At 41.6% G+C, this 14205-nt stretch overlaps 1 long non-coding RNA gene across 2 annotated transcripts; it reads left to right on the top strand.

The window, feature by feature from the left end:
• Positions 1-1177: 1177 nt before the first annotated feature.
• On the top strand, positions 1178-13712 carry LOC104685596. 2 transcript variants are annotated; one of them, XR_002273328.2, is made up of 5 exons: positions 1178-1264; positions 5928-6018; positions 8094-8252; positions 10037-10126; positions 11849-13712. It is a non-coding gene; the product is annotated as an uncharacterized LOC104685596 (long non-coding RNA). The 2 variants fall into 2 exon arrangements; XR_751139.4 differs by lacking the exon at positions 1178-1264 and adding an exon at positions 4574-4867.
• Positions 13713-14205: the final 493 nt, after the last annotated feature.

Below are 14205 nucleotides of genomic sequence, written 5' to 3'. Positions count from 1 at the left end.
TTTAAGTTGCTGTCAGGGCTGGATATGCAGTGATTTCTTTCTCAACCTTGGACTAGGAATATGCATGAGCAAGTAATGAGACATTTAGGAGCCCAAATTAGTCTTTTCTCTTAGCAACTTCCTTCTTCCCACACCTCAAAACACTCTAACCAGTCCTTCCCTCTTTATAATCCACCTCCAGCATTTCAGCAACATAAAAGCTTCCCAAATGCACGTGCTTTCCACAGGAATCCATCTACCAGAGTAATATGGGAGATATAGATGACGGCAGAAGCAAGTCTGTGTCCCCAAAAAGAGTCCCTGCCCATCCTTTTTGTACTGCTGACACTGGGATCTCTCTGTTGTCCTTGCCTTCTGCTGCCCCAGTCGAGCAGAAATCCAAGCAGAAGATGAAATCTCCACTGCCAATCTTGTGCCCACAGACTAAGTCGCAGTAGCCCTGGGACTTGAGGTGATAAACTGTAAGTAGCTTAAGAATAAGCATCTTGATAGGGAGGGTAAGGGAAAATACACAAAATCTTTTAAGGTGGTTGATGTGGTACAGATTTTCACTACAACAGCAATGAGTGGATTTTTAACACAAAAAAACCCTACCTCCTGCCATATTTCAGATCCCCTCATCAAAGCATGGCATGGATAACTGAATTTTTTTCAATTAATCATTTACAATTTCATCTAATCTGGGCAAAGCTCTCTGGGTACATGGTGTGTTTTGTTTATACTCTGTGTTCTACAGAGCTAATTAACCTGAGGCAGACAGTGGCATAGAACACAAGCTTGGAAATGCCACCAGCAGCTGAAAACACATCCAAAATGGAGAGTGTTGGGCAGCCTTAGTATTATGTAGATTTAAGAGTCATACCTGCACTAAATAACATAGTTATTTAGTTATATATAAGATATAGTTATGTATAATAATAGACAAATGGCATTCAAGGATATATATGACTGTGGGTTATGCAGAGTCAGAAAACTTTTTGATCAGTGAAAATTGCTACCTTCTACAGTTCCCCGTGTCTGCAAAGTTACCAAACTTGGGAGGATTATGCTCTGCTGTTACAGGTGACATGAGGCTGCAGATTTCCCTCCCCTACCCTCAGTTTCTGGAGATGCATGATTTTTAACTGCTAATGAGTTGGAAATCAGTAACAGAATTTTTTTTTTTTGTTACAGATATATATGGATTGAAAAGAAAAGTTTTCACAGTGTCTCGTCATCTCCTGGTTAAATGATAAGTCTATGAAGAAAAAACTCTTCTGTGAGGGTGAGGAGAAGGTGCATCGTGGGAATCTGTATTGTCTGTATCAGGGAAAAATGTAAATGGCATTTAACTAGCCACTGGAAAGATAGAAGCAAGTGACTCCTGTGAGGAAATAAGGTTTTTTGCTCTTGTTTTCTTCCTCTTGTGCAAAGCTGTCACATGTGTGCTGCCCTTCATAACTGTCCTCCTCTGGGGATGGGCAGAGATGTTATGCATGTCTCTATTCTTGAGTTTGTGTGTTTCACACTGAATTCTGCCAAGCAGAGAAGAGGTCAATCTTTCTACAAGAGGATGGTTTTTTTGATAGGGAAGTTCAAAAAAGGCAAAGGTTCTAGTATTGCCATGTTCCTGTATCTACAGGATGGCTACAGAGAAAGTGGACGCTCCCTTTTTACAGGGAGAGATGAGGTACAAGTGGGTACAAGTTAGTCCAGAGGATTCTGTTTGAGAATGAGGAAAACCTTTCACAATGAGAACAGTCAGCCACTGGAATAATCTCCCCAGGGAAGTGGTGGATTCCCCAGTGTTGAACATTTAAGTGCCTGGACAGGGTGCAGGGCCATCTTGTGTAGACTGTGCCTAGAAAGTTTCGACCAGATGATCCTTGAGGTCTCTTCCAACCTGATATTCTATGGTTTTATAAAACATATTTTCATTTTGCCTCTTGTCTGCCAGACAGAAATCTGGCTTGTTCTCTGTAGCAGCTGTCCAGTCCCTCATGGCCTGGTTGGGTCTAGGTCCTGGGGCAGTCCCTCACCAGATCCAAGACATGAAGCAGTGTGAGCTCACAGCTTTCACTTGTCCCCTCCTCCAGGCTCTTTTCTGTTTCCCAAAGCTGTTTTGTCCCTGGGCTGCCCAGTTCCTACTGCTGACTGAGCCAGGAGACTTAATGTACCAGCAGAGTGGGATCCTGAGCCAGGGACAACCAGGGCACTGGCACAGCCTTTCTGTTGCCAAAGCACCATCCCTTTGAGCAAGCAATACCGGAAATATTTGCATTTTCCAGGTCTTGTTTTACAAAACCCCAGAGGAGAACAAAGTAACTTTAAAAGCAAAGATAGTCTTTTTGAGGACAGATCTTGTTTTATGTTGCCTTATGTTTTGCTTTTTACTTCACCTCTTGCAAGGTGAATCCTTTTTGCCTGTCTTGTAATAAAGTTGGTCGAACAGAGTGCAACTCAGAAAGTCACAGTGGCCTGGTGCAGGGCATTCGAGTCCATAGTAAAAGATGCTCCTTTTTTACCTGCAAGAGTTTATCTTTGGGTCTTTGCTCTGGCTGCTGTTGTGGTGCTGGAGTTGAAATACAGAGCCCTGCTTGCCTTTGTTCTTTATCTTTGAACCCCAGTAATTCTCCCTCTGCCAAACCTACGCTTTTCCACCATGGGAGCCAGAAGATCATGTTTTGGTAAGGGCTTGTGAAGAAGCCACATCTGTAGCCTGTGTGAAGTCTTCCACCTCTTGTCTCAAATACATGAGGAAATACCATATTTACCACTCTTGACTGTAGTGTCTTGCCATTCAGGTGGAAACCCAAAAAGATGTCCAGAAACTCCACAATTACCACAGGTGTGCATGTCACATACTGCGTTATAGAAAGGTAAAACTGAAATGTATTGACATAGCTGAAAAAAATCAAGTTTCTGTTTTAAGGAAAACCAGTGGTGATGGGCAACGGGGTGGGATTTAGATTGAATTGGATGGAAATGGAATGAATACTGTGCTGTAAGCATACCCCCAGTATTCCCCAGTGTGCACTCCATTATCTCTGTGTTCAAAGAAGAGAAGCATGCTTTTTGCAGCAAAGCTATCACTTAACATACAGAGAAAAATAGAACATTATGAGTTTTAAGTTAATATCGTGCTTGTTATCTGTCCATTTTCTGCATTTATGGGATCAGTGATGGTTTGATTTCTCTTCCTTGCTGTCCCATTTCCCCTCACTCTATTTGAGCCATTTTAGCAATATTCATACCTAACTGGATAAATGTACTCCCAGCTTTTGCTTCAATGTACGTTCATATGCTGATTAAGTAATTCTCTGACAGCATTATGTCTGGTTAAATATATATTTGTAAATTACTACACCAAAATAGAAAGCAATAACCAGTGTTAAATTACTTATTGAACCATTATCATTGTATAAAAATACTGAAGTACAATTTTGAACTGTTTGCAAAATCCTTAGAAGATGTAAAGGTCTGCTGCTTTGCAAGACTTTTAAAATACTAGACCGAATTCAATACCTGTACTGACATGTGACAGTGATCTGGTGCACTAAAAGCAAGGAGCCTGCTTTGCTTTTCTCTGAAAGCTTTTGCAACAGGCAATATAAAAATCCCTGTCTTTTGTCAGATCATTTTACTGTCTTAATGATATTTGAATGTAGCATACACTTAGTGAATTTAAAAAACACTCTTGAACTGAAGTCCTTTCTAACTTGCTAGACACCTGAACAATGAAAATGAATGCAGTGACAGAACTCGTTCTGTGGCATTGACCTTGAGCTGTTGGGAAAGATTTGATAGCATCATCTGGTGCTCTTCACCCTAAGACCTGTTGCAACAGTGCCCCTCAAACCTTTACTGTATCATGAAGGTTTTATTCATCAGATGTGTTTACCTCACTTAGTCTGGACTAAGTGCAGTCCTTCATCCTCTGTTTCAGAAGCGAGGATGACCTGCTCGGTTATACAAGTTCATATTCAATTAGCAGTTAAAGATTCCTAATTTAAATACCTCTAGGGAAAACATAAGCTTTTTAGAAGAGATACTTGGACAAGTTAAGCGTGATTCATATTAGCAGCAATGTGTAAAAGCTGGGTCTCACTGAAGATTACATCTGTTGTTAAGAAGTGTTAACTTGAATAGGCAGAGACTGTGGTGATTATGTGTATTATCTACACCCCGGGGGAGCTGTGTTGTTATTTGAGGGAAGTTCATGCTGTACTACTGAATTTGGATGGGAAAAGATTCCAAAAATATGGCAGTGTTTACTTGGAGTGCCAGACTTTCGACAGTTTCCAAATCAGGCTTGAAGTGTTTTGTAGAAAATGCCGTGGGGTCATTGGTCCTTCCTCTTCTAGGGAGAGGGTCTATGGACAATTTAAATAAAAACTGCAAAACCTGGGCCATGCCTTAAATTAAACTTATTCGCTTTCTAAAGCTAATAAAAATTTTTCTACGTTGAGGCATGGTAGTGGCTTCTAAAAGGCCTTTTATTTGCACCTGTGCTTGAAAGAACACATCTTTCAAAATCTGGAAATTGATGTTGACGTAAACCTTTAGGATCTGAGCCAAAGCCAGCGGCCTGTGTGGGTGCCAGGAAGGCAATCCTACTGCCTCAGCGTTTCTCCTGCCTCAGTGGTTCACCTCCCTGCTGGAGTGGTACTGGAGCAGTCACTGCTGGGCAGGCAGGCAAACATTGGGAGCTGCTGATCCGTGGCAGACCGAATGGGGGACTGCTCTGTGGCAGGCTTTTGGCTTGTGAATTTCTGTGTGTTTTCCAGGTACAGATCCTAGCTCCCACCTGTACTGCAAGGCTGCACACTACCAAAGAAATAAAAAAAAAAATGACCGGGACTGACTCAGGCTCAATACACCTCCTGCAGTAAGAAAATGATTCTTTTTGCCATTGGTCTCTTTTATTAAAGAAAAAAATTAAAGTAGAATTAAGCAAAATTTGAGCCTTGAAAGCTTTCTGTAGTATCTTACAGTGTTATAGCTCTGATGTGTGGTTCATTATTTTCCCTTGAACCACAGGACTCTTTTTGCCTGGAGTTCTTGCCAGGGAGCTACCACAGACTCCCATAAATGATGAGACATAGTATTCCACTGGGAACCTCACTGCAGGGGCATAGAAAAGAAATATTAACTATCTGAAATACAACTTCTAAGAGGTATTGCAATAACTTACATCTCAAAAATCCTTTTTTTTTTTGCATAATCTTTTTTTTTCATCTCCCAACTTTTATATTTTTCAGTTTAGAAAAATATCCACTCTCTTCCATGGAAAGTAAGAACTCCTAAGAGAAAGGGTTACTTGGATAGTTTTCTTGTGAAGTTTCACAAGAAACTCTTCAGCCATCCACAGTGTTAAAATTTCCAATTTTTTCTTTTCCTTCCTCTTATAAAAATATGTTTTACTGTTTGTTAATAAATGAAGGATCAATGTGAGGAATGATATAGTAACAAAATAAAATTAGTTTGAGAAAACCACTTCCTTATTTTTCCATAATTTCCCTTGTTAAGTGTATATTATCCTTTATCAATGTGGGCCTGTGCTGTGAAATTAAATCAATAACTACTGTGCCTAAATTGAACTCTGAGGGGTAAGAAAACCAACACCTCACACTATTATTAGTTTTCATTTCTTATTTATTTCCCCTTGTCTTTGGGTAGTAATTATGCTTTTTCTGAACAAACACCACTGGATATAATACAGTACCACATAAATTATGTGATACTGTACAGCTACTTTGCACTCAGAAGGTACTGTTGGAAAGGTTGAAACAATATTAAATGATTGAAAATTTGCGTCTTTTTTCATTGAAAATTACAAACCCTGGCTAGAACGTGATTTGCTGTGAGAATGAAAGGTGTGGTTGTGGAGAGTGTTCAAGAAAAAGACATCAGACTTTCCTTACTTGTGTCCTTACCTTATCTTCCAGGACATGGACAATTGCATAAATTTGAAAAGGAAAATGAATACGGAGGCTGAGGGCATTTGTACAGCCAGTGGCATCACAGGCGAGGTCTGAGGTGAGCAAGCTCTTGTGTGAATGTACTGGCTTTGCCCACAGATTGGTGAAGTGCAGCTGAAGTTTGCAGAGGGGTTTCCCATGCCCAGGCTCTGAAGTGCCCATTCCAGTGTCCAATCTCAGCAGGCATGAATGCCCAACAGATTGGATGTGTCCTGGCTACAGTCTACCCTGCACATGCCAACTTCTCTGCAGTCACATTGTCCTCTTTTTGCTACCGAGAGGATTTTTCACTCACAAAGACTTGAGACTTGCTTTGACAAAAATTCAGGTGGACAGAAACACATGTAAAACAAAACAAAACTATGGAAAACCTTATAAATTACTGTTTCTGCTGCATATCATGTTCCAAAACATTAAAGTCTCCACAGGAACAAGAGCTCACAGCACACACAGTGGTGTTTTCAGTTTTGGGTTTCTTTCATGGTCTTTTGTTATTTATTTCTGTAGGAAGTTGCTCTGAAACTGACTAAAATGAATTATTAAGCAACCTTGAGTAATGCTGTTTATGCATTGAGTTTATATACTTGTGATTGTTGCATTTGTTTACCTTGTCTACTAACAGGGTTAACAAATTAATAGTAATAAAAATATCATCACTAAGATTTACACTGCACAGAAGCTGACTTTTTCTATTTTTTTTTTCCCCTTTTCCCCCTTTTACTTGCCTTCCTGACCTGGACTCTACACCCATGATGTTTCTGTTTGCAAACACTCCAGACGGAGCTGGATGGAAGGGAGGGTACTGCCATGGATTTTGTTGCAGGTGTGCCAACCCAGCAGGCAGTCAGCACTCACTGTGCACACTTCACCTCCTGCACTGACACTTACCCCTGGATCCCGTCCCTTGTTCCAGGCACAGCCACCTGCATATCAGGGCTTTTTCATGTCGATGCTGTGCTCCCTCTGTGCTGTGCAGCTGGTGCATGGGGGCATGAAGTGAGTTCAATAATTGCATGTCAGCAGGTAAGGTTCCAGTCTTGCTTTGAGTGAAGTGAGCTCCTGCTGTGTCCATCCAAAATTATATCTTTTTGGGCTTTTATTTATTGCTAGTAGGAAAGAACAACACAAGATAAATTGCAGCGGTCTGTCTCCCTGAATCAAGTTGGTCCTAGACCTGTGTGTATGACCTGGAGGTCAGGCACTCTATGCCCTCCTAACCAGGGCATTCAAAATGTACTTTGCCCAGCTTTGTGTCACCCTTTCTCCCAAAATAGGCTGAAACATACAAAGCATTTAATTTGTGTAACTGGATTGAGGAGTGTCTGCATTTGCAGTTGCACTGATGCATCCATGGCCCCCTCAAGTGCGGTAAAAATCAGCAGGGAAGGATAGGGGTTAAACACCTCAGTGGCAGCAGAAACAGGACACGTGTCTACAGCCTTCCTCCCTAAATTGTCTCCACATCAATTTAAGTTTTTATGGTGACTTACGAGCCACACTGTAGTAAAGGTTAAGCCTTTTGAAAATCTCCAAGGACAGAGCTCCTCCAGCCTCTCAAGGCACTTGCTTCAGTGGTGGATCAGCTTCATGGTGAAGAACATCATCTTTGCATCCACTTTTAGCTGCCCTTGCTCCACTGCAGTCATTATGTCTCATTTTTCAGTGTGAGATGCAGAGACGTCTGGCTCCCTTATCTTCAACCCCCAAAGGTAGCTGAAGACAAAGATTGGTTCCCTTCAGCCTTCGCTTCTCCAGACTGGAAAACCCAGCCCCTTCTATCTCATGTTCACATTTAGTACACATGCTCTCAGATCTGGAATAATTATTTTCATATAATGTCTAATTTTAAATAATTGGTTAAAATTTTAAAATGCTTTTTTTTCTTTTTTTTTTTTTAACTGGATTTGATCATTTCCTTGATTCCTTTTGTTCCTGAGGCCAAAAAATGGCCTCACTCATTCAAGTCCATCCTCTGTCTAAGCAAACCCAAAATGTAAGCAGCAGAAGAAAGGTAAAGGCCATTTTCTGTGGTTTACTCATGTCCTCCTGCTGAGTCTAAGCTCAGAGAAGCTGAGCTTAATGGGCAAAAGTCAAAGGCTCTGAGACCATCCTTTTTCTCCCCTTCTTTTCCAGTTTCCTAAAGGCTTTCAAAGAACACTGTTGCTGCCAGCCCCACTCCCTGCAGCCCTGTCTGGGAGTACAGATGCCTGGCCATGAAGATCTAGGATCTTTGCTGATTTATCTGCTGCTTCTTGAGAAGCCTGACCTCAGGTCTTGGAGGATGCTCTCCTGGTGAGTCAGTGCGCTGGTTTTAGGCACTGTGTGCTCCTCCTGCTCTGTGTGCATGCTGGCTACAGCACTGCTCCCAGCTTCCTTTTATCCTTGCCATAACTGCAAGGTAGGATTTCACCTTCTTCTTTAGCAAATAAAGATGCTTAGAGATCTTTTAAAATAAGTTGATACCTTTATGCATTATTTTTCATGACTTGCAAGGGCCTCAGCTCAAGTTACCTGTTCCGTCTTACTGTCTAAGTAAATGTGAGTATTGTATTTCCTGTGTTGTTGCTGTTCTGTGCAGTATTGATGGACATCAGGACGTGTGAATATGGCTGAACTTCATGGGTGTGCTTCTTGTCATTTCTTTAGGCTAAGTGAAAAAAAAAGTGAGGCGGTGTAGGCAGTGAGAGCTGAAAGAGAAGTTGCTGTACAAGACAGTAATTAGTAGTTAGCCTGACAACCTCCAGCAAAAATTGAATCTTTATGGCCCAGTGGTCTCTTTAGTGACTGGGTACAAACACAAAAGCTGGGTCACTGGATACTGCTGTGTGGGCTTCGGTGCAGGAAGCAGTCAGGGAGTGGAGAGAGGTAGCAGAATGAGACAAAGTTTAGCTTTAAGAGGAAGCAGACATAGCACAGTTCCAGGTGTCAGACTCAACAAAAGCAGGTCTGAAAATTGTAGCCAGATAACTTGCTTCTGTAGTTGTCCCTCAAACAACACCATTATATGTAATCTGTTTGCAAATACATGTGGTCGTACAAGGGAATGCTGAACTTCCTGAATTTCTTCATAGAGGATCCTGGTAATGCATTTAATGGTTGCTAAATTATCCAAAGTGAATCCAACACATCTGTCCATTCCAACAGTGCAGTGCAACTTGCCCGTGAACTGAGCCAAAACTACCCCAAATTTTGTTGTGTTCGCATAAGAGTCAGGATGATGGAACTCACTGTTTTGCTCTGTGTGGAAAGGCTTTGACAGTGGGGCTGTGTGGGGCTCCAGCTGGTCTCCAGGATGGATAAGCTCACTGTCATGGTTTAGGAATGCTATTTCCCAATTTAGTGTTCCCACTGAAACGCCCCAGACCTCATGCTGCCCACTCACTTCCACCCCACCTTCCCCTGAGACAGGATGGAGAGGAGAATTGGGGCTATGAAAAGGTAAAGATCATGAGATAAGAAAATTTCACTGGAAACAGCAATGAGATAAGAAAGCAAGCAGTAGCAACAACAACAATACAAATAACAGAGTGTACCAGAGAGGCAAACCATCCACAGGTGATTGCTTACCACAGGAATCTGGCACTACAAGACCAGGGGATAACCCCATGGTCCTGGCCATGCCCTTTCTGGCTGCTGCAAAAGTTAACTCTGTCGTTCCTGGAACGAGGACACACACCTAGAGAGAAAATATGTGCCCTAGTTCTTCACAGTCGTGCAGCAGGCTGATCATAGTGGTTAAATAATGACATTTCCAGGGCTTGATTTCTGCTCATAATGAAGTTGTGAGGTGAATCTGGGCTTAAGGTCTAGCCACAGTGCTGTGAGGGCTTCGGGGCAGGAAGCAGTCAGGGAGTGGAGAGAGGTATGCCAAATGCATTTAGGTTTTGCACTCTATAAAGTAAAAATTCCCAGCTTTAGGTATTAAACTTTACGTTTTCCTATTGATATTTCCAGTACAAATGTATATATTTCCACTTTTGTCTGCTTTTTAAACCTGTCTCTTCATTTGACTATTGTCTTTTATCTGGAGTTTATACAGTGCCTCTTCTGTGTTTTCCTGTTCTCTTTCTTTCAAGAGACATTCTGGCTTTTATTATGTTCACATAAAAATCTTAGAAGTGTTTCTTCCCTGAGAATTACAAGTCATCAGGACAGCAGTAACTAGTGTAAGTATATTATTATTTATTATGTTTATCTTGTATAGGAGCATAGCAGGTACTCTGAGTCTGGACTGTAGTACTGTGAAATCAATAGGAAATGATCCTTAATTAATTGGGCTTCTGTTCCTAAAGTAATTCAGCACTTCCACTGAGAATTAACTCATCAGCTTCTCTTGCTAAGTAAACATCACAATAAATAATATAAACTGTTGCTTTCAGAATGTTTTGTTTTCCTGCAACTCAAAAGGAGTTTTTGTTTAAAGTTTAAAATTTTTATGGATCTATGCCTCTGGGCATTTTAGACGTAAGATGAATAAAAAATGATCTAGGGTTTTATTTAGAAAACCATTCCTGTGCATATATAGGCTTGTCATTTTGAAATGAAATTTTCATACAAACTTTCAGCCCAAGGGACCAAGTAGAATCTTCAGATTTAACAATTTATAAGTATTCTGCCACTCAATGCATCTGAACAATATGTCCACACCAAACCATTCCCGTGCGCTTAGAGTTTTTCATATTTACTGGGAGTTAGCACAGTGTGTCTTTACATCACTATCTGCAATATGCAATTAATCCAGCAAAACTAGGCAACTTCACAGACTGCTAAAAGCTACTAATTAATTCTAACTTCAAACATCCATAAAGACACACTCCATCTGACCACAGTGAATCTTACAGCTAGGATTGCTATTTGTCAGAGGAAAAACAACTTCCAAATTGTCACATCTCTCCAACAACGTGGTTCATTCCCAAATTGTCAGTGCTGTGCTCTTTTCAGGCTGCCAGGTAGGAGTAAATGAGCTGGCTCATATACACAAACCCAGCCTGTTTCATCCCTGCATCCCAGCCCTCGAAAGCCAGCGCAGTTCTGTATGGATCCGTGCTCATACGGTATCCGAGATGCAGTTTACTCTCACCTCCCTCCTTCATCCCGTTCCTCCCGGTGCTGCTTTTTCATTTTTGGCAGCGGGCTTAGATTGTGTGGGATGCCAGAGGCGGGGGAAGAGGCCCGGAGCGAAATCCCAGAGCTAACTTTGCACATCGGCTGCCACCCCATGAGCACCATCTAGCTGACTCCTAACACAACAGCGCGGCAGGCTGAGCAGGGGCGGCCACAGAAACCCTTTGAAGCAAGTTTGCCATGCCACAACTTGGTGATGTAAGCTGTAAAAATACTGGGAAGCACCTGGGAGCCTGATATCCGTATAAACTGCTTGCCACAAACACGTCTGGTTCTTTCACGGTGCAGTGATGTGGCGAAACTATCTTCTGCTCTGGAGTGTCTGCACAAAGCAGGCTTCACAGTCTGAGGATCAGAGGTTCCACCTTTTGTACTCTATAAATATCAAGGGTATTGCATTGCATTTGTTTTCAGCTGATCAATTCTCTGTAAAGACAGCACTGTGCTGAAGGAGAAGCACTGAGCTGAAGCCCAAAAACCTTCTTTTGCCTGAATATGCTGTGTGATTCTTCACTGAGAAAAAGGATTGAGAAACTATTTGTATAGTTTTTCTTCAAAAGCATTCTGTAAAGATGACTTAATTACTTCTTGCACAGTCATTGGAAAATGAAAAATCCTGTCATGTTCAGAACTAGAAAGGGCTTTTACTCCCTTTTGAAGGAAAACAGTAGTTCCCTGGGTCATGGGGTCTTTTTGTGGAGGGGCATGGTTTGTGGTTGGGGTTTTGTGCTGCTGTTACAGATTTTACCTTTCCAATCCTGAAGTAAAAAGTCTCGCTGAACAATTTCCCTGGAATGATGACAGCCTACCATTACAGAGGCACTGTTTGTTGTATCCTTGCATAGCTACACTGGGGGGATGATTTGCATTGTGGAAATGGGGAGATCAGGGGTCGACTGCACTGAGTGTGACTGTGAACTATGAAATCGTGTTTTCCCTGTGTATTTCAGTTTAAGTAGGCATCTGTTCCTTCCTTTCTTTATATCCATAGCCCATGGGTTCATGTTTTCTCAGGCAAAGAAAAAATTCCTGACTTTCCTGATATGTGTTCCACTTGGCAGTGTTCAGAGCAGAATGGTGGTGTGAGGAAAGAGGCTGAGTGGGAAATGGGGGAACGCTGCAAGGAGGTGTGGAAGGATTGTATTTGTTATTCAGTATATGAAGAGCAGCTTCCAGTCTGACTGCTGTTCATTTATATGTTAGAAAAATCTTGATCACATTATGCATTTCCCTATGAAAATTCATATTTTAAATGAACGAAAAATATTGGGCAGTGTAGCAGACACCCAGTCATGTGGGTATTTGGTACATAAAATTAAAGAATCACTCATGTGATCTACATTGATGGGCTTTGAGGACAGTGCAGCTTAAAAATATTTTTGTTATTAAACCCAGGAGGAGATGGAACCACCTGAAAAAGTACATAGTGTCAGCTCACACATCCTCAGGTGCACAAATGTCAGTCTCTAAAGCTGGTTGGAAGCTGAGAGTGAGGAGACAGTGCTAGACTAAACCACTGGCAGCGACATTCAAATCTGTGGGGTGTTTTTAGGCTGCCTCAGTGTTTTTAAAGAAAGGTTGATAAAATGTCTCAGAAAAACTGGTAGGTTTTCGGATGATGGGACCAGCTTTTACCTGATAGGGGAGCATGGTTGTGCCTTTCATGGTGTGGTGAAAAGTTGTCTGTCCTGATGAGCCCCACTCTGGGTGCAGCTGCTCCAGTTCCTGATCTCTGCATGGTGCTGCTGGTGAATCTATGGTTACCCAGTGCCTGCAGTCAGCCTAAACTGTTCCTGTATTCTCTGCCCTATCAAAATCAATTTGGCGAGCAGTGCTTCAATTTGAGGGTTGCTCTAGTTCATGTAGTAGTGGCTGTCTGCCAGCTGGTTTGAAGTGATTTTGGCAATTTTCTCCTTGCTCTGGCCAGTGTCATTGAAGCTGTAAGAGCTGGGTGTGAGTCAGTAGACTCATCCACTGTGCTAAACTCCAGAGGACTCTAATTTAAACCAAGCAGAGATTCTTCAGAGCTAAGTGGCATGAGTGTTGGCACCCCCAGAAAATACATGGAGCTTGTGTTACCTGCCTTATCCCAAAAACATGTCAGCAAAGCAGGCTTCTTGGGAAGCAGGCTCTTGATGATAGGCTAGCTCCTATCATCAAGAACATGATTCTGCAACCTGCAGGAGAATTACTACAGGGTTGCCAAAGCAGGCTAGAAAAACTTATTTTTTGAAGTTAAGAAATGATAATTTATAGATATATTCATTGTGGAATTGATGTCTTGTTTCTTTGAGAAAAATGAATGGTGTTTCTTCCTTCACTGCTTTTTCCGAATGCCTGCTTTAAAAACGAATTCCTTCATCACCAGCCATCCCTTAAGTTTTCTTTTAAACAGAGTTGTTGTAAGCATAAAGAATTGTGTGAAAGCCTGCAGGTGATCCTCATATTGAAAGACCGATGTGATTTTTATATTCTGGAATGCACTCCCCGAACGCCTCACCTGCAGTGTTGAATTTTTCCATGCAGGGGAAAAGAAGCAGCGGTCCTTTATAAATTGTTCTGCCTCCAGTGAGTGGAAACAAACTGTAAGCTGCATGCACTCAGGTGTAGTGTACCCAAAAATGTAAATAAATGCCTAAATGCTTAAGACAACAGTTCCTCTGACTTCATTTTGTATGTGTTGATCTGGGAGTTAGCATAGACATCTTTTCCCAATCCCTACCCTTGCACAATGTTCCATCCCCTATGAAGGGATCTAATGCTACTAGAGGGTTGGTGCAGAACACTGCATTTCTCTCCTTATTTACATGTTGCATTCCCAGGCTGGCCTTTGGGAAGTCTAATGATTTCTCCTGACTCTGTGCTTGATTAAAGATTGAGTGGTAATGCTGTCTGTGTTCTTCCCTCAGCTGTTGTGAGGAGAAATGTATTGATATTTTTAGGTAGACAAATACAAGGACTGGAGCATGTATATTCTTTTCTCCTAGGGGAGCAGTCAGTTATACACATGCAGGGAACAAAGACTTGGTAAAATATGAAACCTCTGTGAATTTATTCCTTTTAATTGTATTCCATATCATATTTTTGAGTACCTTCTTGTAAAATGGTACATATTTTTTGA

This window comes from Corvus cornix, chromosome 3 (genome assembly GCF_000738735.6).
Source record: "Corvus cornix cornix isolate S_Up_H32 chromosome 3, ASM73873v5, whole genome shotgun sequence".
In the NCBI taxonomy this organism is placed as follows: domain Eukaryota; kingdom Metazoa; phylum Chordata; class Aves; order Passeriformes; family Corvidae; genus Corvus; species Corvus cornix.
The sequence above is the reverse complement of the archived record's forward strand: the minus strand, read 5'-3'. Positions and strand labels throughout refer to the sequence as shown.